Below are 23,758 nucleotides of genomic sequence, written 5' to 3' on the forward strand. Positions count from 1 at the left end.
AGTGCATTTATATGTAGAATAGTCCAGTGGAATCATTGTAGATAGCCTCTTCCCATCTTTCTCTTTTCTACTTTCACGGCTTTCATTCTCAGGCTTATTTCCTCATGTCCCAAGATGGCTGCTGCAGCTCTAAACATTACATCTTCACACAACCAAAGCCAGAGGTAGGCAGGAATGGCTTCTACTTGTACGTGTGTCTCTCTCTGTTTCCATCAGGACAGTTCTCAGTTCTCTTGGTTCTCTAGCTTCCTAGATGAACTAAGTGATGCATGAGGTTAATTTTGAAGTATGAATAGGAATTACTTAAGAAAACAAGGAAAAGATTACCTTGCTTTCCTTTTCGTATTCCAGACAAAGGGTCTAGCTCATACAAAGCTATGGAAGTATGAAAGAGCTTGGCATTTTAGGGTAATTACCAGTAATTGCCAGAATATAGGGTGTAGGAGAGTGGCTAAGAGATGAGGAAGAGAAGTGGACAGATATTAGATCTAGGAGGGCCTTATGTTTAATTCTAAATTATTTCATTGTTTTTCTAAAGACAATAGAGAACCTGTATTTGGTTAAAAGGAATAAAAGGATAATCCTAGAGTTATTCAAATCATAAGGACATCTATTGCCTTACGTATTAGTCAGCTGTGATGCAGCAACAAATGTCTCCAAGATCTCAGTGGCTTACAGCAGAAAAGTGTGTTTCTTGCTCACATATGTCAGCTGTCTGTTGACAGTAGCCCTTCTCCTGCACCAAGTAGCTTCTTTATCCCAGGATCTAGGCTGAAGAAGGATTTCTCTCCATTCTTACAACATACCTGCCTCTCTTATGCCAGAGGGAAAAGGGAAATGGTGGAACCATGCAAGGGTTCTTAAAGGGTTCAAAAATGAATATGGTATCACTTCCATGCACGTTCCATTGGCGAATGCAAGTGAGATAACTAAGCCTTATAGAAGAGGTATAGGTGGGTATATTCCTCCACATGGCGGCAACTCGCATCAGGTGGCAGTGGGTGGGCAGTGTACCACGCTCTTAAAGAGAGGAGAAAAGCAGTTGGGAACACAATGTTATTTTAAACACCTCGCCTAGCAAGTGCAGAGATAAATGTCTCCAGGGTTGGTTCAACAGTTGAGTGGCATCATTGTAGATAGTCTCTACCCATCTTCTTTCCTATTCCCATGGCTTTCATCCTCAGGCTTATTTCCTCATGTTCCAAAATGGCTGCTGCAGCTCTAAACATTACATCCTTGGCTGGGCGCGGTGGCTCACACCTGTAATCCCAGCACTTTGGGAGGCTGAGGCAGGTGGATCACGAGGTCAGGAGTTCGAGACCAGCCTTGCCAAGATGGTGAAACCTGTCTCTACTAACAATACAAAAATTAGCCAGGCGCTGTGGGGGGTGCCTGTAATCCCAGCTACTTGGGAGACTGAGGCAGCAGAATTGCTTGAATCCCAGAGGCAGAGGTTACAGTGAGCCAAGATCATGCCACTGCACTCTAGCCTGGGAGACAGAGCAAGACTCTGTCTCAAAAAAATACAAAATAAAATAATAATTGAAAAAAAATTACATCCTCACATAATCATAGCCAGAGGTCGACAGGAAGGGCTTCTATTTGTGTGTGTATCTCTCTCTGTTTCCATCAGAACTCAGAAGTCCTCAATAGACCTTCTCTATGATTGCATTGACCAGAATTGGGTTACTACCCCACTTCCAAATCATATCACTGGAATAGGCTAAGAGGATTACTGTGACTGGTTTAGATGAGCTGGAGTTAGAGCAGAGACCTATTTCCCTGAGCACAGTTCTGTCTCATTCCTGAACAAAGTCAGGATGCTGCTGCCACAGGAAAGTAGAGTATTGGCTTGTGAGTAGGCTAACACCGTGTCTGACAAAGAGGTTTTTAAACAAGAGAGTTGCATGCTTGTATTTACATTTTATAAAATTCATCCTGGCTGAAGAGTGAAGGATGACATTAATGGGGATAAGACTGAGGATAATGAAACCACTTAAGACACTAAGGGAAGGAGCCCAGATACAAGGTCTAAGTAAGCACAAGTGAGATTCCTTGATAAATAGCTAGAAGCTCATAGAACCCTTCAGATATAGAGGGAAATTGGATTAGGGCAGGAAAACTATCTCCATTCTCTGCTTGGTAAAGGAGCCAAGATTTCCAATCCTCAGATTGTTGGTTCAAGACACTTAGGCCCTCAGATATCTGCCATCATGTTGGCCAATGAGCCTCAAATTGCCAATGTGGGGGACCCACAGATAGTGCTTCTTAAAGGAGAAATCCCTAACTTTGTTAAAAAAAAATTGTTAATGCTAACTGAAATATCATCACAATTATCTTTCACTAAAAATGAATTATGAAATAAAATAATTTCACATCTTTATAATATATTTGGACCTAAACACCCAGGTGAGTGTTGTTCCTTCATCATGAATTCCTTATGAGACTACACTATTTCTGGCGATGCTGCTTTTGGATTTCCTCTGAGTCTTGAGAATGTCTTAAAGGAGGGCAAATTTCTCTCTTATAGGGGCTCATTTGATTTTGCGTGTGGTTTTTTTGTTTGTTGGTTGGTTGGTTGGTTTTTTGGTTTTTGGTTTTTGTTTCCTTTTTTTTTTTTTTGAGACAAAGTCTTGCTCTGTCACCCCAGCTGGAGTGCCAGCAGCTGATCTCAGCTCACTGCAAACTCTGCCCCCCCTGGTTCAAGCAATTCTCATGCCTCAGCCTCTCGAGTAGTTGGGACTACAGGAATGTGCCACCATGCCTAATTTTTTTTTTTCTTCAGTAGAGACAGTGTTTTGCCATGTTGGCCCAGCTGGTCTTGAACTCCTGACCTCAGGTGATCTGCCCATCTCGGTCTCTTAAAGTGCTGGGATTACAGGCATGAGCCACCATGTCTGACACCTGCTTTTGTCTTTTATTAACAACCAAAACACAGGCTAATCTAGTGGATAAACTTCACATCCTCAGGAACCACAGTATTAAGTCAAAAATGAGGTGAGACAATAAAGTCTAAATTTTGCATACTTTGATTCTTTCCAATAAAAATATAAAAGAAAAACAGAGTATAGAAATTGATCTTATTCATGATCTATCAATCAATTCAAAATGCAAGTTTACTTGTTGGTCTTTTCCTCTCCCTTGCTCTCCAACTTGGAGCCCAATCAGATGAAATCATCCAACTTATATCTATAGAGTATGTTCACAAAGTCTTTTCATATATGTTATCTTATTTAACTCTTATGACCACTTGTCAGGTACACAGCACAAAAGATATGACTTAACCTCTACCCTTAACTACTACACCTGTAAAACTGGTAAAATAATAGTACCTGATGGCATGGCTATTGTGAAGATTTAATGAGTTCATATGCTTGCCATCACCAAGCACAGACTGGACATTCAACCATATATACAATGATGACAGCTATTATCTCTATTGTACAAATGAAGAAACTGAGCTCAGTCACAGCAACTTTGCTAAGTCATTAAATCAGAGTTAGAGTGGGTCCAGCAGCAAAGATGGCTGATGCTGAGTCATGGTGGTCCAGAAGTTGGGCTCCTTAAAGTTCCTGTGATTAAGGACAAGACTGGTCCCAATGCCTTAAGGGAGCTGAGTCTGCAGATAGGGGAGAGGCAGCCACAGCCAGGGAAGGCAGTTGCATGAGGACTTGAAGCCCATCTGGTCAATAAAGTCTCTGCTGCTTCTCCTCCCCAGAAACCTGTGTGCCCTAGCATTGTCCTGGGCATTTTTTTTCCCTAACCTACTCAGAGGAGCAATGCAGAACGCCCTGAGACCAAGCTCGCCAAATTGTCCTCTTGTGTACATGAGCCAGGCTGGAACAACAGAAACTGGAGCTAGGAGAAGGGAGGAGATGGATCTGGCCAAAGAAGGCCACTGAAGTGCTGTACTCCTTCTATGAAGGTGGAAAAGGAAGGAGGTGGTTGGGGAACAGGGTGGAAAGCCAGAATGTATGCATTGTAAGCATGTATCAAAACATTAAATTGTATTCCATAAATATAGACAATTATTATTTATCTGTAAAAACCAAAAATTTTTAATATAAATGAAAAGAATAGATGCAAAGCCAATGCTCTGTGAACAGGAAACAAAGCCCATGATTTCTGAGACAGTGCCAAAAGAAACCTCTAGAGCAGTGGTGAGTTGAGAGAAGCAGCCCAGCGGGGAGCGACTTCCATGTAAGGGCACTGATGTGTGTGGCCAACCTGATTCAGAGCAAGAGACAGCATTCACTCCTACATTGTCAAAAATGGCCTGCAAGAACAGGCAAAACTAATCCGTGGTGGAAAAAAATCAGAAGTGTTGTAGGAGGTGGAGACTGGGAACGTGCATGAGGGAATCTGCTGGAGTGATGGTAATGAGCTACACCTTGACAGGGGCTTCGGTTACACAGGTGTATACATTTTTCAAAATTCACCAAATAGCACACTTAAATGTTTTTGCCTTTGCCTGTGTGCAAAATTCACCCTCCACTAAAACAGACTAGACCTTAAGCCTTGCATTCTAGTTAATAGATGCATACTGAGGTATGTAGGAATAAAGTAAACTGATGTCTGAAGCTTACTTTGGAATATATCAAAATATAGGATGGATTTATGAATGAACAGAGAGATGGATTGATGGGTGGTAAACAAATACAAGACAAATTAATCTAGTTGATGTTCACTGTAAAATTCTTTCAATTTATATTAGAAAAGTGTTTAAAATAAAATATGAGGCAGAGGGTGAGAAAGGGCCTATAAAAAATGATTTTTCAGAGCCTGAATACCTGCATATACTTCAGTTGAGACAGGCATGTACACAGCACAAGACAAACCTGATTATTTTGTGAAAATGCTACAATAATGCTGATCTGAACTCCCAAGAAAATTTCTTCACTAGATGGCCCAATGGGTAGACATTTGTCTTCCAAACTCTGACCACAATGTTTCAAACAGGATGCTCTGTATTTTTCATCCTCAGTTCTTATACAGTAGTTCTTTACCATTTGCAAGAATTAAATTCATGTAATCCTAATGGTATGAAAATCCTGATAGTATGAAAATTAAAGAATTTAGAATCTTATTAGGAAAAAAAAGTCATATAGAGACATGTACACAAATGTTTATTTGTAAAACCCAAACACTAGAAATAACCCGAATGTCAATCAATAGGTGAATGGATAAACAAATTGTTCTATGAAACAATAGACTGGTACCCCACAATAAAAAGGAATGAACTACTGATATATGCAAGTTCATAGAGGAATCTTGAATTAATTATGCTGATTCAAGGAAACTAGACCAAGAAAAAAAGAATATATATTTGTGTTCCTGTTATAGACTGAATGTTTATATCATCACAAAATTTATACATTGAAGCCCTAACCCCTAATGTTATGGTATTTGGAGATGGGGCCGTAGGGAGGCAATTAGAGTTAAATGAGGTTATAAGGGTAGGACCTTCATGATGGGATGAGTGTCCTTACGAAAAGAAACACCAAAGAGCTTGCTCCCTCTCTTTCTCCCCATGACCACACAAAGAAGAGGTCATGTGAGCCCACAGTGGGATGGTGGCCACCTACAAGCCAAGAGAAGAGAGCTGAGAATGAAACCTGCCTTTCTGGTACCTTGATCTTAGACTTCCCAGCCTCTAGAGCTGTGAGAAAGAAATGTACATTTTTTAAGCCAGAAAAAGGATTGGGAGACAGAGCTTCCAAAAGAACCTTTGAAACTGAAAGAAGAAAAAAATTATCCAAATATGTTCATATTGAAAGAAATTTTGTAAATATCTCAAACTGATTTTTTTAATATCTCAAACTGATAATTTTTAAATATCTCAAATTGATAATCGTTAGTACCACAAATGTAAATATTCATGTGCCATCTTCTCATGAGACCATCGTTTCTCAACCTTGGTACTAGCGGCACTTTGGGAGAATAAGTTTTGTGTGTATGGGGTTGTCCTGTGCCATGTAGGGTGCATGGCAGCATCCCTGGCCTCTACCCACTAGATGCTGTTGGCACCCATCTCAGTCATGACAACCAAAACTGTCTCTATGCATTTTCAAATGTCCTCAGGGGCTAAATTACCGCTGGTTGAGAACCATTGCCCCAGACCCTTTTCCCAGTACTCCTGTCTCTGGTGTTTTAATGAAATGCTTGTTTAACTTTGTCCCAGGTAGTTCACACATCAAGAGGCACTCAGCATGTTTCACCTCCTTCACAGCAGTGCTCAGTATCTCCCTGACTTTATGCTGCCAAGTTGCTCTGCCTGCTCCTATGTGATGAAAAGAACATAGAAACCTCCCACCCTTTCCACCCACCCTCAGCCCCATGGACACAGGGACTCTCTTGGGCTAGTGTTCTCTTTTGGCTGACCTTTACAATTCAGTCACTCTTGGTATTTCCAAGAGAACCCAGGGTTCCTGTTCTGACCTGGGAGGGAATTACAACTCTTTCAGCAGGGCCTGCATCTCCAGCAACGATATGATAGTACAGGAAAGTTTTCTCAAATGGGAACTGTGGCCCTTCTGAATATGGCCCTAACCAGAGATACCTTTTGAGTCTCCTCAGGATAGAAAGAGCCATGACAACTCCCAATACCCCTCTGAAAGCTTTCTGTCCAGGCTCCAAGTGAGATGTTATTGCTAACTATGTTTATAGGAGAACTGAATCTCCTCCAAAATCCCATTGCCTCTCTTCTCCAAGGTACAGTGCTTTACTGGGTCAGAGGTTGAGAGGGCTTCAGCTCTAATACATTGTTATAAACACTGGATAGACATATTCAAATTATGGGGGGGTTGAGGGATGAAAAATTACTTAATGGGTACAGCATATATTATTTAGGTGATGGTTACACAAAAAGCCCCCACTTCACACTACACAATATATCCATGAAACAAAACTCTACTTGTAGCCCTTAAATGTATACAATTAACAAAAAGAAATATTCAAATTTTTTTTATTTGACAGGGGACAGTGGACAGGGACAGGGGACAGTGACCTGCCACACCCTAGGAGAAGTACCTCTCTTATGCATAGTACCCGTAACATTGTACTGCATCATCTTGACACGCACACACCCCATTTGACTGTAGCTGTGTGACAGCTGGTGTGTATGCTGTTCACCTTTGATTTTTCCAGTCCTGGTCACAGCGCCTAGACCGAAGAAGGTGCTCAGTAAGTACTTAATTAATAGAAATGGGAAGAAGCATAACTGCAGGAATATCTGAATTTTGCAATCCCTGCTCTCCTGTGTGGAGAATCAGGCAGAGGAAAATAAAAGCACAAAACACTTGGTTCAAGCAGCAGACTCAAACCTAACTGGTTTCTCGTCCTGGATGAGAAAATGTAACAAATGTTTACATGACTCAGACATTTGTTTTCTGATCTTATTCTTGTTTTGTTTTACCACAGATCAATGAAAGTCAAGATGACTGGCCTCTCTGCACATGGGCTTCAAGGCCTCTCTGAATCCCCAAACAGCTCTAGCACCCCAGGTAGACCCCAACATTCCATGATATTCTGGGTCAACATCCCATGATATTCTACTTTACATACTCACCCACCCTTTCCACCTGCCAAGGTTTGGTTTCCACCAAAACACAATTGCAAAACTTGAGAATGTTGTGGGTTCAGAGAGTCTGGAGCTGAGGAAGGATTTTGTTTATTATATCCTCATTCCTGCCACCGTCAGCCAATAAGACTTCCAATTATCATCCAATACACTGATAATAAGCCAGCAGATCAACAGTGGGTTCCAGAGAAATGCCTGCAGTTGGGTCCACAATGGCTATAACTTCTGCATAGCTTAATTCTAAACCTGATTTAAGCTACATTTCCTTTTAAATATGAATAAAAGAAGATTCAGACACTCATACTGCCAATGAGAGTAAAATTGGTAAAGCCATTTTGGAGAACAGTTGTACTACAGCTATTAGAATTTCAAATGATCTTATTATATAACCTAGTAATTCTATTTCTCCCCTGGAAAACATGCAAGTGAATAAGATCATAATAAAGGTAAGAAAGCATGTAGAAGGTTGGTTACTGTGATGTTTATAATACTGAAAAATTGGAAATAAACTAAGTGCCCATCAACTGAGAATGGTAAAATAAATGTATATATTCACACTTAGGAATACTTGTCACATGCAGCAGTTGAAATGAAAGTAACCACTATGTACTAAGATGGCTAGATTTCTAAGGCATATTAAGTTTTTTAAAAAAGTACAAATAACACATCCTACTATAAGCCAATTTGCTTAAAACACATAACACACACATGCACACACACAAAAAACCCTGAACACTTGGAAAGAGCACAACACCAAACATGTAAATCAAAAGGAAGATGTGCAGACAGATACACACTAATCTATCAACAATTTTTAACTTGGGTTTGAGGGCAAAGGAAAAGCAAGAGGGGGGAAGAACTGAAGGTATTGGGAGATTATAGTCTTGCTTTGTATAATATCTTTTTTCGAGGAGAAAATATTCATGTACACTTTGTATACTTAAAATATATACCCAAAGGACTATAAATCATGCTGCTATAAAGACACATGCACACGTATGTTTATTGTGGCACCATTCACAATAGCAAAGACTTGGAACCAACCCAAATGTCCAACAACGATAGACTGGATTAAGAAAATGTGGCACATATACACCATGGAATACTATGCAGCCATAAAAAATGATGAGTTCATGTCCTTTGTAGGGACATGGATGAAACTGGAAAACATCATTCTCAGTAAACTATCGCAAGGACAAAAAACCAAACACCGCATGTTCTCACTCATAGGTGGGAATTGAACAATGAGAACTCATGGACACAGGAAGGGGAACATCACACTCCAGGGACTGTTGTGGGGTCGGGGGAGTGGGTAGGGACAGCATTAGGAGATATACCTAATGCTAAATGATGAGTTAATGGGTGCAGCAAACCAACACGGCACATGGATACATATGTAACAAACCTGCACATTGTGCACATGTACCCTAAAACCTAAAGTGTAATAAAAAAAAAAAGTCAACAACAACAACAAAAAATTAAAAATTTTTAAAAGGAAAAAAATTTACCTCCTTCTACCTCTGCAAGAGAAGAAAGTCTATTAGATGGAGCTGCTGGGAAACAGCAACTCTTGGAATTTATGAGATGATCTGGGGCGGGACTGTATCTTTATATTGGCAGGGTGACATGTTTTGATTAAGGCCACTGTGCATGTTCCCATTGCAAAAATATCAGTCCTTCACTTCAAGAATTCTTCATTAGGAAGAGATGCCATGTACATAGTATAAAGTTTGACTAGATAACCTTCAGTTTTTCATTCTTAGAATACAGCATAACCATCCAATACATAATAGCAATAGTCACAATCTAACAAGCATTAGTATGTGCCCAGCACTGTGCTAGGTGCTTTACATGCAGTCTCTTGGTCAATTGTCACAAGGCTGCACGTATGTATAGTTATCTCTATTCTACAAATGAGAAAAACAAGTTCAGAATAAGTAGTGAGCTGAGCTATGAAGTCAAGCCTGTCTCATTTCAAAGTCCACTCTGTTGCTCACTATGCTACATTGTCTGAGAAGCTAGCGGACTCTGCCCACTAGAGATGTTTTGGGGGTTTTGTGCTTAACAAAACGATTGTTGGCCCTTTCTAAAACGCTTCCCAGAGTTCCAACTTAGCTCCGCTGTACCATGGGACAGTTTCTTCTTGTCTAATAAAATGAAGTTGCCCCTGTAGAATATTTTCCTGGATATGGCATTCTTCAAATTCTCTCCTAGGAGCTGTGTGATAACGAAATTTCATTGTCATTTGAAAGAGGTTGGTGGAAAAGGAAAATGAGCCCCAGGTGCGGCAGATCTGATGGTGTAGCAGAGGAAATGCTGTCCTGTGAACACAAGCAGCTGGGTGTCTGGATGCATCATAAAATTTTATTGTGAAATGCACAGATGATGAACCCAGCTGCAAAGGATCAGGAGTGTTGATCATAATCTCCCAAAGCATTCTGGGTGTGCTCCTCTTTGACACTACTTTTGTGGGCTTCACCTAGTTGAGATGAAGATGTCAAATAACTTCAAGTTTCAGCCCTGCTGGAAGGCACGCCATGAGCTTCCCTCTCTGAAGGTCAATGTACCGTTTGTCATGATGGGCTAGACCCACAGTGGGAAGAAGGAATAAACAGTAAGTATTAACATGAGAAGATGCCATGACTTGGAGTTTAGTGAATCTTTGCTGGTCACATTCAGCAGTAATCAACCCACCAGGAGGCTATTCTACTGACCATACTTTGCCATTGAATGGGATCATCAAACGCTACGACTACGTGTGTGTGTGTGTTTATGTTTCAGAGACTGAGACAACCTCCAAGTTAAAGATAGTTTTACTCTCTCCTCTCTGTCTCTCTCTCTCTCTCTCTGTCTACACCCATCCCATACAACTGGGCTCTTACAAGAAGTTCTATCCTTGGTAACAATTCCTCTTTTTGATAAAGCTTTGCCTTTTCCCCTAAAGACCATGACATTCTTAATCAAGATTCCTCTTCTGAAATACACAACACAGAGCAGAAACAGTAGCTCTGAGTGACTACTTTCTCTCTTTCAGGAAAAGTACCTAATTAGTACTATTCATATTTAGTACTATTCTCCATGCATAGGAAAGAAATTGCATCATTGCATAAAATGTATGCCCTACACATCAGGGCTTAGTTGTCTCACTGAACCCTAACTGAGAAAGGCTAATGAAGGCCTCAAGATTTATACAGCTGTAGAATTAGGTCATGAAATCTCACAATAGAAAAGCCTCTGACTACTTTTCCAGTTCAACACCCCCTTCTTTGCCATGAATTCCCAGCACTACCCTGAAAAATAAGCAACTGACTTCTACCTGAACAACTCAGCCATCAAAGACAGCCAACACCATTAAAGAGAGCCCTGGCCGCTAGAAGTTTTTCCTCTGAATGTGGTAGAAAGAGGCCAGATGGCGAGGGTCCTTAGAGACTGGGTCAAGACATCTGGACTGCATCTTGTAGGTAGTAGCAACCCATCAGTCCCCCAGCTCTCTGCAAGGCCAGCACAGGTCCATGCAAGTTCTCTGATTCTGCCTGATATTATTTCAGGAAGAAGCATCCACAGACCTGCTGACAAGCTTAGAAAGCCAATGCAGTGCCAGCAGGTAGATGCTATCAACAGATAATGCCATTCATCGCACACAGAGATCTACTTGGCAGGATAGACAGTGCCTTGAGGAATGCTATCGCTGCCTGCAACCTACCAAGATTTCCTGGTACCTCCTTGGATAACTTGAAAATACCCCATCACAATGTCTTATCTTGTTTTCTCACATCAAGCCTGGGCTGAGGTTTCAGGTGCCGTGTTGCAGCCAGAAGGGAGATTTATGGTCTTGTTATCAGCTTCAGACAGAAAGAGGCTGTGGTCACATGGGGGAGGAAACAATAGCCTTGCAGGGAAGATCACAAGCAGGGCTGCTGGTCAGCACCTGGAATCACCTGTGCCTGCACAGTCCCCACTGGGGGTTGCCTGGACCATGTGTTGGAAATAGAAATGTCCTGTTCATCCTGGAAAAACAGCCCCAACCACTCAAGTGCTACGAGTACAATTACTTACCAGCTCAGGGGGTTGTCAATTGTGGCTAGATCCACTGTCACATGTTTCAAAGGTGTTAAATCATTCCAGTAATGTATAAAATGGGAAAGCTATCAAAGCTCTTTGGCACTAAGGAGGTCATAATAAATGGAGAGGGAATAATAGGACCCCTTTGGGACTTACTCATCCCTATATTCAAACCATAAAAGGGACATCTTGTTGACCTGTCCAACCATGTGACAGACCGTATGCCACCCACCCTCCAAGGATAAAACTAAGATTGTACAAGACAACTTCTATTTGTCAGACATGGGGAGGAGGGAGTAAAAATATATATTATTTTAGCAACCACAAGTTTTCTCCATCTCAGTCAACCACTGACCATTGTGTGACCTCCTTCATCTTATTTCTAATAAATACTCTCCAACTAAAGATAGTATATCTATCTTTCCTATAGGTGTTTTAAAGTACCTTGTGTCATTATCCTCCTTGTGTCATTATCTGCCTTGTATAATAAGCTCCTAAAATTCAGCCCCCGTGTATGACATTTAATTAGTATCATACACAATATAGCACCAAAAACAAAATGAATAAAGCCCTCACTTCTCCATCCCTAACTCGGCCCTTGTGTTGCTGTAGTATGAACACACAGCCCCTGCCACCTTCCCCATTGATGCTATGAGTAGGGTACACTAGGAGAGAGTCTCTCCTATTCTTCTCTCTCACCCATAGCTCTCTCCCAGCCTTCTGGCGTAGACAAAAAACGTGAGAGCACACTTCAGTTGACTTTAAAGAAATCCCAACCCTAGGCAACAGGGAAAACTGTCTATTTCTTATTGCCCTCTCATCAGGCTGCCAGCAGAGAAGTTAGATTTGCCAAAAGACTTTTCTTTCCATTAGGCTCTAGGGTAAAGTCACCACTTATTCCCCCTGGTTTGCTACACAGTTATCCCGGTCTGCTGAGTCAGGACCCAGGCTGAACCTGAGCTGGCGACCCTGAAGGAAAGGGCTCCAGTATGCCCAGGAGCAGCTGTCTCCTTCAGAGCCCTGCTCAAAGCACAGGCTCTCCAGAGACTCTTCTCTGGTTTATCCTGAGTAATCGAGCAGGGACTGGACTCCAACCAACAAATATTTAGCGAGTGCCTATTACATGGAGAGCATGACGTGAAGGAGCCATGTCAGTGTGCTTAATTCAGCAAAGATTTACTGGGGAGCTTTTATTAGTGAGAGGTGAAGTATAATGGCTCAAGAATGAGCTCTGAGCCATTCTGCCTCATTCACATCCTCGGTCAACACCCCTTTGGATGTTGTAAAGTTAAGTGAGTTAATACATCCAAGATGGTTAAAAACTGTGCCTGACCCAAAATAAACACTCAATACATATTGGTCAGTATTGTGATTACACAGTGGGCTCTTGGCTAGGCCCTGTGGATGCAATGGTCAATAAGTTATCTTCCAGCCCTCTAGGAAAATGCAATCTATGGAAGAGAAGACTGAAGCAGAGCATTTCAACACAGCAGTATTTCTCAATCAGTCTGCCATGACACACTGATATACGTCTTGCACTTCAAAGGTACACTGTCCCATTGTGAACAATGGACAATAGGAATGCCTGCTACACTGAATATAAGTACTCCAACAGCTATGTTCATCAGCTAAATCATTGAGCTGAATAGAGAGACAATATTGTATAAAGAAGGAACAGTGTCAAGTTTGCACCAAAGAAAAATCACATATTACTAGAAAATGTCATATAAGAAAACATTACTGGGCCACAAATAGTTCTGTTTAAACAGCAAAAGTACTCAAGGGTACTTTTTGTCTGTTATTGACAGCACACCCAACCAAGGGATAAAATATAAGAATATTTATTATCTTCCATAACAAAATGCCTTGAGGAAGGCAATTCCAGTATTGGTTCAGCAGCTCAACTATGGCCTTAAATCCCTGGTTCATTCCATTTTTTCCATTTTTAAACCTAAGAACATTGACTTAGTCCTTAAGCATCTATCTTCATGGATACAGAATGGCTGCCGTAGTCCCAGGTAAACATGGTAAAGTTTAGCAAAGAATGTGCCATGAGTGTCTTTTACAGAGTCACATTTCCCTAATGTATCATTTGCCAATATTGAACCATATGGCCACGTCCTAGTTTCAAGGCAATCTGGGAAAACAAGTGTCTGGCATTTTTAGGAGATGGGAGATGAGTTGCACCATAAAAGTGTGTAACCAAGAATGTCTGCATATTGAGTAAGTGAAGTATCCGGAAATTGTGGATGCTTATTCAAACACTGTTTTGGTTGTACTATAGTAGTAATTATGTAGTAATTATTACTAGCTTATCAAATGTGGTTTTAAAACATTCAATCCCCTCAAGCGTACAGCCAACTATTCTAGTATTCCAAAGTGTACCACAAACCCAGAAAGACTGAGCACTAGCTCGACACTGTAATAAATGTTACTCATGCAAACAGAATGCTATCAAGGCAACTGAAGAATCAGCTAGGAGATCATCTATATTCATATACTCATTCATTTAATAATTAATTTTTGAACATCTGCTGTATATATTACATCATTTTACATTAGTGAATAAGACAAGGTCCCTGCCATTATAGAATTTAAATGTTGTGGGTGTGACCACATGGCTTTCAGTTCCCAAGACCCAGTGAGTTTTATTCATCCTATGCTCTGTGTCGCTTCTGCCAGTACCTGTGCTGTTAGACTCTGTGACTTGGCAATTGTCTCTATTGTATGTAAATATTCTTATACTATACTTATAAAAGTGGATGTTGTTTCCATAAGGTCTGAAAACTTTGGAGAATAGAAAAAAACAGGATTTTCAATTATTTCGTGCACTGTTAAAATGGTGAATAATGTACAGGTCATTCAGCTTATTTACAGTGGCAACGTGTCAGGGTAGAAAAAGTAGACTGGCGTACTCATCCCAGTTTTGTTACTCATTAGCCACATAGTCTTGGACAAGTCACTTTCTGAGCCTCAGTTTTCTCATCGAAAAATGGGCATGACAGCAAAAGAAATAATCAGCAGAGTAAACAAACAATCCACAGAATGGGAAAAATATTTGAAAACTATGCATCCAACAAAGGACTAGCATACAGAATCTATAAGGAACTCAAACAATTCACCAATAAAAAACAAATAATCCCACTAAAAAGTTGGCAAAAAACATGAATAGACATTTCTTAAAAGAAGATATACAAATGGCCAAAAACATATGAAGAAAATGCTCACATCACTAATCATCAGAGAAATGCAGATTAAAACCACAATGAGAAACCACATTACTCCTAATGACCAATGGTCATTAGTAAAAAGTAAAAAAAAAACAATAGATGCTGGCATGGATATAGGGAAAAGGGAATGCTTATACACTGCTGGAGGGAATGTGAATAGTTACTACACTCTATGGAAAACAGTATGAAAATTCCTTGAAGAACTAAAAAGTAGATCTACCATTTGATCCAGCAATCCCACTACTGCGTATCTACCCAAAGGAAAAAAAGTCATTTTATGAAAAAGACACATGCACACACATGTTTATAGCAGCACAGTTCACAATTGCAAAGGTGTGGAACCAACCTAAGTGCCTATCTACTAATGAGTGGATAAAGAAAATGTGGTATATATATATCATGGAATACTACTCAGCCATTAAAAGGAACGAAATATCTTTTGCAGCAACTTGGATGGAGCTGGAGGCCATTATTCTAAGTAACCCAGGAGTGGAAAACCAAAAACCTTTTGCTCTCACTTATAGATGGGATCTAAGCTATGAATGCACAAAGGCATACAGTGATATGATGGACTTTAGAAACTCAGAAGCAGAAGGATGGGAGGGGGCTAGGAATAAAAAAAACTATACATTAGGTACAATGAACACTAAGGTGAATGGTGCACTAAAATCTCAGAATTCACCACTATATAATTCATCCCTGTAACCAAAATCCACATGTGCCCCAAAAACTATTAAAATAAAGCATTTTTGAAAGAATTCAAAAATAAATAAAAATGGGCATGATGATAATGCCTACATTGCTATATAACACTGTAATAACAATGCTAAATCTTGTTACAAAGCTTAGACAAAAGTTGTGTACAATAGCTGGCCTGCTGTAGACACTCGGTAAATGAGAAGCTAGTAATAGTCATCACTGTTCTTTAACCTAGTCTCATTTGCCACTTGTCAAATAAAGCGAACCTTCAGCAGCAGGTGGCCAGGGAAGCCAATTAATGCCTGCAGATGGCACAGTGATCTGCTAATTGCTTAAGGCTTCCAAAGTCTAAATTGGTGTGGTAGCTCAGCTGCCAAGGACATCCAGTCTTCCCCTCTCCCTCCCCCTCCTTAAGCCCTGCTCCTGAGAATTCCGATGAAAACTCTGGTGCTCTGGAGACAGGTCAGCAATTTGCACTGTTAAAAATAAGCCATTTGGACCCTGACCTGACATATATGTGGAAACAGATGGCATCCAGTGCCATCTTGAATTTCTTTATGTCCACTGCCATTAAAATAAATAATAAAAAATTTAAAAACTTTCGGAGATGTTGGCATTTCTCTCTTGATTCAGATCTTCAACTATTACCCAAATTCCCTGACCAAGCATGAGGTGAACAAGGGACCTAAGATACAAGGACCCTGAAGAAAATGTCAAGCTCAATTATTTATTCAAATTGCAGAGCATGGTGTATACTTGCTTCTGTTAATAAATTTTTTTAAAACTCAGCATTTCCACATATATAAATATATACTTTTTTACCTAATAAATAATCAAAGCAGTCTCCCAGCAACTCAAAAAACCATCTGCTTCTTGAGCTCTGCCTTCACAGATGTCCTTCCTGAGTTTTAAACCACGACCTCAGCCTAGGCTTCCTGCTAGGAAGGATAGGTAGTTTGCCACTTGTCAGGGAAGAGCCTCCGCACATATTTTTTTATTGCCAGTCTAAAAACGTGGCATGTTACCCATACATCAAAGCATCCATATGTCTCTGGCATATTCTCTCCTATGTGCTTACTATAGGGGGGTTGATATAATTGAAAGTAGTGGAAAAATAGACTACGGAAGGAGGGGAAACAGATGGAGAGAAAAAGTTCTCCTTCACAGGCTAAAAGAGCATGTGTCCGCGGTGCTGTGTCTCCTGAACTGAGAAAAGTAAGAGAAAGAATTTGGGGAAAGGCCAAGCAAAGTGCAGCCCAGTGTGGTCCATTGTCATTCAAGCTGTTGTCATTCAAGGCCAGCATTGATAGGAAGAAGTGTCTTCAGAATTGATGATTTCATGGCAAACTTCAAAAGCAAACTGAAGCTTTGCTGCTTGTCCTAGTCAGCTCAGACTGCCATAACAAAATGCCACAGATTACATGGCTTAAGAAACAGAAATGTATTTCTCACAATCCTGCAGGCTGGGGCATCCAAGATCCAGGTGCCAGCTGATTCAGTTCCTGGTGACGGCCCTCTTCCTGGCTTGCAGTGTACTCACACGGCAGGGAAAGAAATCAGTAGAGAAAGAGAGAGCACAGCTCTCCAGTATCTTTTTTATAAGGATATTAATCCTATCAGATTAGGGCCTTATGACCTCTCTCAACCTTGATTACTTTCTTAAAGGCTCTTTTTCCAAATATAGTCACAATAGGGTTTAAAGCTTCAACTAGGAGTTCGGGGAGAAACAAGTCAATTCACAGCACTGGTAAAGAGCTCACTCTATCTGAAGCCCCTTTCCATGCCCTGGGTAGAGTCATCCTTAGCATGTTTTGCATACCACAAGACATAGTGACCTGGGGTCTGTGGCTCACTAGAAGTCCTGAACTCAAGTTTTCACCTCCTCTGTGGTCACAGGCTTTGTAAGAGTTCTTATCAATATTCAGATTTATTACTTAAAAGGAATTGTCACTTTATCAAAGAATTTCTCTGATAACATGTTTTACAAATTAAGAGAGGTAGGAATATTTGAGTGAGAAGAGTTTGAGATATCAGCCCATCAGCGAGTTATTAGAAATGAACATAAGGAGGAATTAAAATAGTAATGTAGGACAAAGATGAACTTTGAGTCGTACCCTACTTTTTGGGAATCCTTCCATTACTAAAACCAGGCCAACCTGCTCTTCATCGGTGATTTTATTCTTAGGGTTATTTTGTACAGCTCCATTTTTTTTTCATTTAAAGAAAAATAGTGCTGCAAAGCCATGGAGAGGAAAAGGCTAGGGTTACATCTGCCTCTCAAAGTCCACATATATCCTATTCAATTCAGCCAATATTTTCTAAGCAGCTACAACAGGCCAAAGATCATTCTAGGCACTGACAAAGCTGAGGCTTAGGGGGTTGATCATTTGCCACGCTAAAAGGTCTTTCCTTCTCTCTACCCCAAACCCTGTGAGTCTTGAGGTTGTGCTTGGAAGCCGCACAGAACCAGACTAGTGCATCCAAATGGCAATTACCCATCCTGGAACTGTGCAACTGCCTTGTATCCGGCACCAAGGCATTCTCCACCTCCAGCCCATCAATGCCACATAGAATACTTTAGGGTTGCCTTACCAGCTAGGGCAGTTTTTCACTGAGCCATCTGCACTCAAGATTGTTGACCATGGAACCATACTTACAAGCCGGTTATCTGGGGCAGGAATAAGGCAAAGCTTACATGCCAGTAGAGGAGTCAATCAGGGAAATGATAGCAATGATGTCTTTGAAGAGCCCATCAGGTTCTCCACAATTCCTAGGTCACTCACTTCATTTTTCTTCTCTTTCTCTCCCTGCTTCCTCATTTCCTTTATTGTCTTTTGCTTCTCACTTAACTGTGCCTTAGAGGATTTGTGTGTCCCTCTCAGAGATTCAAAAAGCACACCAATGAGAAATTCTTCAATAAAGAAACTTATCTATTCCACTATTTCCAAATGCATTTCTCTCCTAAGGCCATGCATAACCCTGTGGGTGGTTTCTAGAGGTTGCTGACTTGTTTCCAAGAATTCAAGCCAGGTCACTAAACTGGCCTAATTATAACTCTAAAGAAGACAGTGTTTGCCTTCAATTCCCTCTTATCTCTTCCTAGGTAGTGCTCCTCACTTTTGTCATCCACCATGCATCAACTCTACCTACATTCTACCCATGGCTACCTTAGACTCTGGATAAAGAGGACCACCAGGCCCTGTGCTTTCTACCCAAAACTTGATGCTCTAGGTCAGAATTTCCAACTGCGAGCTCTAAGGATTACTTATCTTCGAAAAATTATTAAGGAAAAAAAGAGAGTTCATAGTTAAGTAAGTTTGCATATTAGATCCTCTTCCTAGAGAATTTACTCATCACATTCCTTTATTAAAGGCTCTGAGAAGTCCTGTATTAGAAAAATTTATTAAACCTTAATTTCCTAAATGCATTGGACCACAGCCCTCTTTTTAAATAATACCTAATCATGGCAAAAAAAAAAAAAAAAAAAAAAAAAAACTACTATTCTGCAGAATACATTTTAAGAAACTGCTCCAGAAAAGTTTTCTCTTCTGATCTTCTCCCCCATCAAATTTCCCCTATTGTATGTTTCATTCTGTCAGGATAAAGTTAGACAATTGAACTAATCATGACATGCTGAGCCAATAATAACAGCACACGTCGATTGTCTGTTTGGTACTAGTTCCTGTTCTCAAAAATACAATGGAATAAAAGGCAGCAGTCTTCATTTTGCAGATGAACAAACTGAGACTTAAAGAAGGTAAGGAACTGCCTTGAGTCTTACCCAAGCAGTAGGTGTTCAGTTGGGATTCAAGCCCCCCGATCTTCCAATGACTGTTTTAATACTAGCCATTCTGTAAATAAGGGGTTAATATACTCCCCTCCCCAGAGCTGTTTACATTTTAAAGTCAAAGAGAAAAAATACTTTAATACCAGAAGAATGAAATGAATCCCCACTAATGGGAATCAGGGAAGACTTTCAAAAAGCCAGGGAGAGAGAACTTGGGGAAGTCAGTCTTCCTTTATGTCTTTCAGATCACAGTCCCCTCTCCTCATGAGTGCAAGGAAAGCTCTGCCTGCTTGGGCAAAGGAACCTCCTGTCCTCCTCCAAGCTAAGGTTGTAAGGATATGCAAACAGCCACATATCTATATGTAGGCACAGCTATGGAATGGAGCTACATAAAAATAACTTTGGATATGCTGATTTGTGGAGCCCACAGGCATTGCCATCTATTAATAAATCAGTTTGTGGTTTTATTGCGGTAGGTTTAAACGGAAACCTACTGTCCACCATAAATAAATTTTTTCTAATAAAAAACGTGGGTCCATGTAATGGTGGCTGTATAATGCCCAACGGAAGATGCCACTGGAATATGGTGCTCTCAAAACCGAGTGATTTACTGTACTAGGTATTTTCTAAAAATAATAATCCTGAGAAATCAGTACCCATTTTAAGTATATATTTGCTCCCAAATGGATGGCAAATTCACCCAAGTCCCAAAATCAGAATTTGGGGTGAACTTCAGTTGAAGAGATTTTTCTGGACAGCATCCCTTCTAATGTATTGTCTGTAATGATAACTTAGTCTGCAGTGAAGCAGCAATGGAATCTCATTAGGCTCCAATCTTGTTCTGTTTGTACTTCTCCATCACCTTTATTTGTTTAAGGGGCCTGACAAGGCAAACGCTCCTGATGTGATGTTTACATTGCAGCTTTCACTGGAGCTTATTAAACTCATCGTTACTTCATATAAGCTGCAGATAGGTGGCTAGGGCCAGTTAGTGTTGACAGTAAGTAACAGACACCCTGCCACAAGGTAACATGTTTATATACTCCATTGGATGCCTGGTGGATTTTGTCCCTGTAAAACTATCACAGATAATGAAACTACTATCAGATAAGTCACTATAATAAATGACCACAATTAGGTCTCTGGCTGATGAGAACACTTGGTGGTCTCTCCAGCCTGACTTGGACAAATCCCAGGCTAAGTTCACAAGAAAAAAAAAAGAAATCAAAAATCAAATTTAAATGAGATTGATTCAGTAGAATATTACTTGATTTCAAAAGGAACAAGAGTTGAAAGAAATTGAGTTTTCATCTTTCTTCCCAACTTTTTTCTTTACTCTTCTTCTTATCTTAAAAATAAATGAATAAACAAAATTCTAAAATCAGATTCTTATAAAATTCAAAAGCACACAGTATGCCTCTTCCACAAACGTTCCCATGAAATCTAGAGTTGCAGAAAACACCTCAGCACATCTAAGGTTGGGGAAGCTTCTTTAAAAGGAAAGGCTTGTTTTGGGCTGTTACTGCACCCAGAAGAAAAACAGGAGAGAATAAAAATCACCGAGGGGTCTTGGTGTGGATTTTAATATGGCTGGACAGTCTAGGATCCATTCGGCAGCTTGCAAAGCACAACCGTAATCACTTCTTTAAAGGGTTTTTGTGTACACCAAGCAGGATCTCATTACATGATGGTGAAATAATAGCACAGAATTTAAGTGCTCTGATGAAAAAAGGTCTTTAAAAGACATTTATTTTTTTGTACGGAATAGTCATTTCCAGGATGACTTATAGATTTACAGTGAGTTTTTTATATATGTGTATAACTTAAGAATGTGCTGAAAGAAGGCTTGTAGGCCCCTTTTAGAGACCTTAAAAGATGATACTAGGCATGTGAAAAATGACTGGCAGGCAAACATGCCTTGCAAAGCACTGTGAAATTATTTATCATCAGTGACAACTATTTTGTTTATGTCATGTCACACTTGCCTGCCCTAGATACCTCCCCACTCCTCTTCCTTACCATTCTCTCCTCATTTCCCTCCCCTTCCCCATCCCAATGCTCCTATCATCCTCTCAGCCTCCTTTGAATCACAGCTACAGTTTTAAAATTTGGCTAGAGGGAAAGTGGTTTTCTGTAAAGGTATGTTTACTCTGGAGGTTTCCATTTTCATTTGATTTAATATTTCCTAATAATAGTTTTAGGGGAAATTACCCTGGATGGCGGATTGATCCCCTCTAGAAATAAACGCTTTGGAAGTCAGGGGTGGGCGGGGAGAGGGTGATTGATGGGGCTTTTGTATATCCCTGTTGCCAGAAGACCTCATAAACTCAGGAAAGCTGCCCAGGCATCAGTCTGTTTACCTTTTCACGACTTTAAAGGTGATTTATTTGACCTTTGAAAGCCGGGATCATACTTCTTGCTGAAAACAGTGCACATTTCAGCATAAATGGTGACTGTCAAGATGGTGAAGTTTCCAGTTTGAGGTATTTTATCACTTTTTTTCCCTGTTCTAATCAGAATTGGGAGTGTCTTCTGGATTCTTAGTACAAACATATTTGAGGGACATTGTCTAAATATATCGAGATAAGTGTGTGTTTATGTGCCATCTGTACATATAGTTTCCATAACGATTTTTAAAACTATTTATAAATGCCCTGGATATTGGGTCAAGAAGAAGTAGCACGAGTAGAGAAAAAGCTTGAGATTTGAGCTAGGATCTGAGTCTCTCGCTTACCACCTGGTTCACCCTAATTATATAATTTAGCATCTTACAAGTGAGAACTCTGGAGCTGCACCACCTGCATTGGATTCCTAGCTCTGCTCTTTACTCACTGTATAATCTTGGGCAAGACATTTAACCTCTCTGTGCCTGATGTCCTTATCTATAAAATGGAATCAAAATAGTACCTATACCTCACAAGGTTGTGAATATTAAATAGGTTGAAATGTAGATTGTTTCAACTAATCCTTGGCATTTAGAAAACAATAAAAGTAATTAATATTATGTAAAGGGGGTAAAAGAATCATACATACAACAAATAGGTAATGTCGGAACTAACATAAGACAATGCATATAACCACTTTGTACAAGGCAATCTGCTATTCAAATGCTACTAAACCTCTGAACTAAAGACAGCTCCTCAAAATCTCCATGTATCCCGCTAGTACTGGATGCTGTGACCAGATAGGATTTCACAACTTTTTTTAACCGAACTGTGAAGCAATATGGCAGGTCTTCCTATCTTCACTTAACATATGAAGACAATAAAGGTCAAAAATAAAACAAAGTTACTTACTCAATGTCACATAGCTCCTCAGAATATAGTAGTAAGAACATAGCACCCCAGAATACAGTATTAGGAACATTCTAATTAAAATTCTATAGCATAATATTATTTATTTGTTGATGAGTAATGGATAAAGTAATAGCTAGTTGTTCTTCAGTTTTGTAACTAAAGGTTGCTTACCTGCAGGAACCAGTTTTCCCTTCAGAGAGACTCAACCAGCAGAGGAAATGGTTCCCAGAACAGACAGCATGTCATTAGCCAAGGTCAGCGTTTCCCTGAGATTTAACAATCAAGAGAGGAAATGAGGAAAAGCATTCAACTGCACAACTGAATTAAGAGAATTGCTTTACCAACTGGTTTTACTTAGGGACATCAGAAAGGATATTTGGTATCAATAAGATTTCTATTTTAAAATGTTTTACATCTTTTTAGAACTCCATCCATCAAGAGAAGAATGGACAACTGCAAAGGAAATCCATTCTGTTAAAATAGAAGTGGGTTTATTTCCACTGATGATTTTGCAAGCTTTCCCAACAACTGGTCAGAAGGAGAGGGTGGAGATAGCTGAGTGTTGGGGGGACACTGACATTGGGATCACCACGCATTTTGCAAGCCCAGTTAGGAGCTTGTGGTATGGTGATTCTTCGGAAAACTCCTGGGAGTCTCACAGGTGCTAGGTGGGGACTCAGGATTCAATGAATTGGTAGGATCAAGAAAGCTACATTTAAAGGGCAGAGGGAGCAAGCCTTCTGGGGAATCAGAAGACAAGTCCCTGGGCAGGTGAAACCATGTTTTTCCAGTCACTGGGATAGGTAGTAGCAATGAGTGGCTGTTCCCTAGAAACCAGTTAGAGGTCATCCATTCTGGGAATCTACCTACCTGCCTCCAATTCCCCCAGAGCCTCGTCCTTAGAAACTGCTTACAGTCTACACCCTTCATATGGTCACAATATCCCAGCCTCTCCTGCACCTCTCAGAAGTATCAACATTCATGGGTACTGTAACTAGGTGCCCATCCTTGACCCTGCACATGCCTAGCTCAAAACCCCGTGAACTGAGAAGGACTGTGGGGTTGCCCACCAGCCTCTATGATGACATAATTTATTAGGCCCTGC

Source organism: Nomascus leucogenys, chromosome 5, assembly GCF_006542625.1.
Source record: "Nomascus leucogenys isolate Asia chromosome 5, Asia_NLE_v1, whole genome shotgun sequence".
Lineage (NCBI taxonomy): Eukaryota > Metazoa > Chordata > Mammalia > Primates > Hylobatidae > Nomascus > Nomascus leucogenys.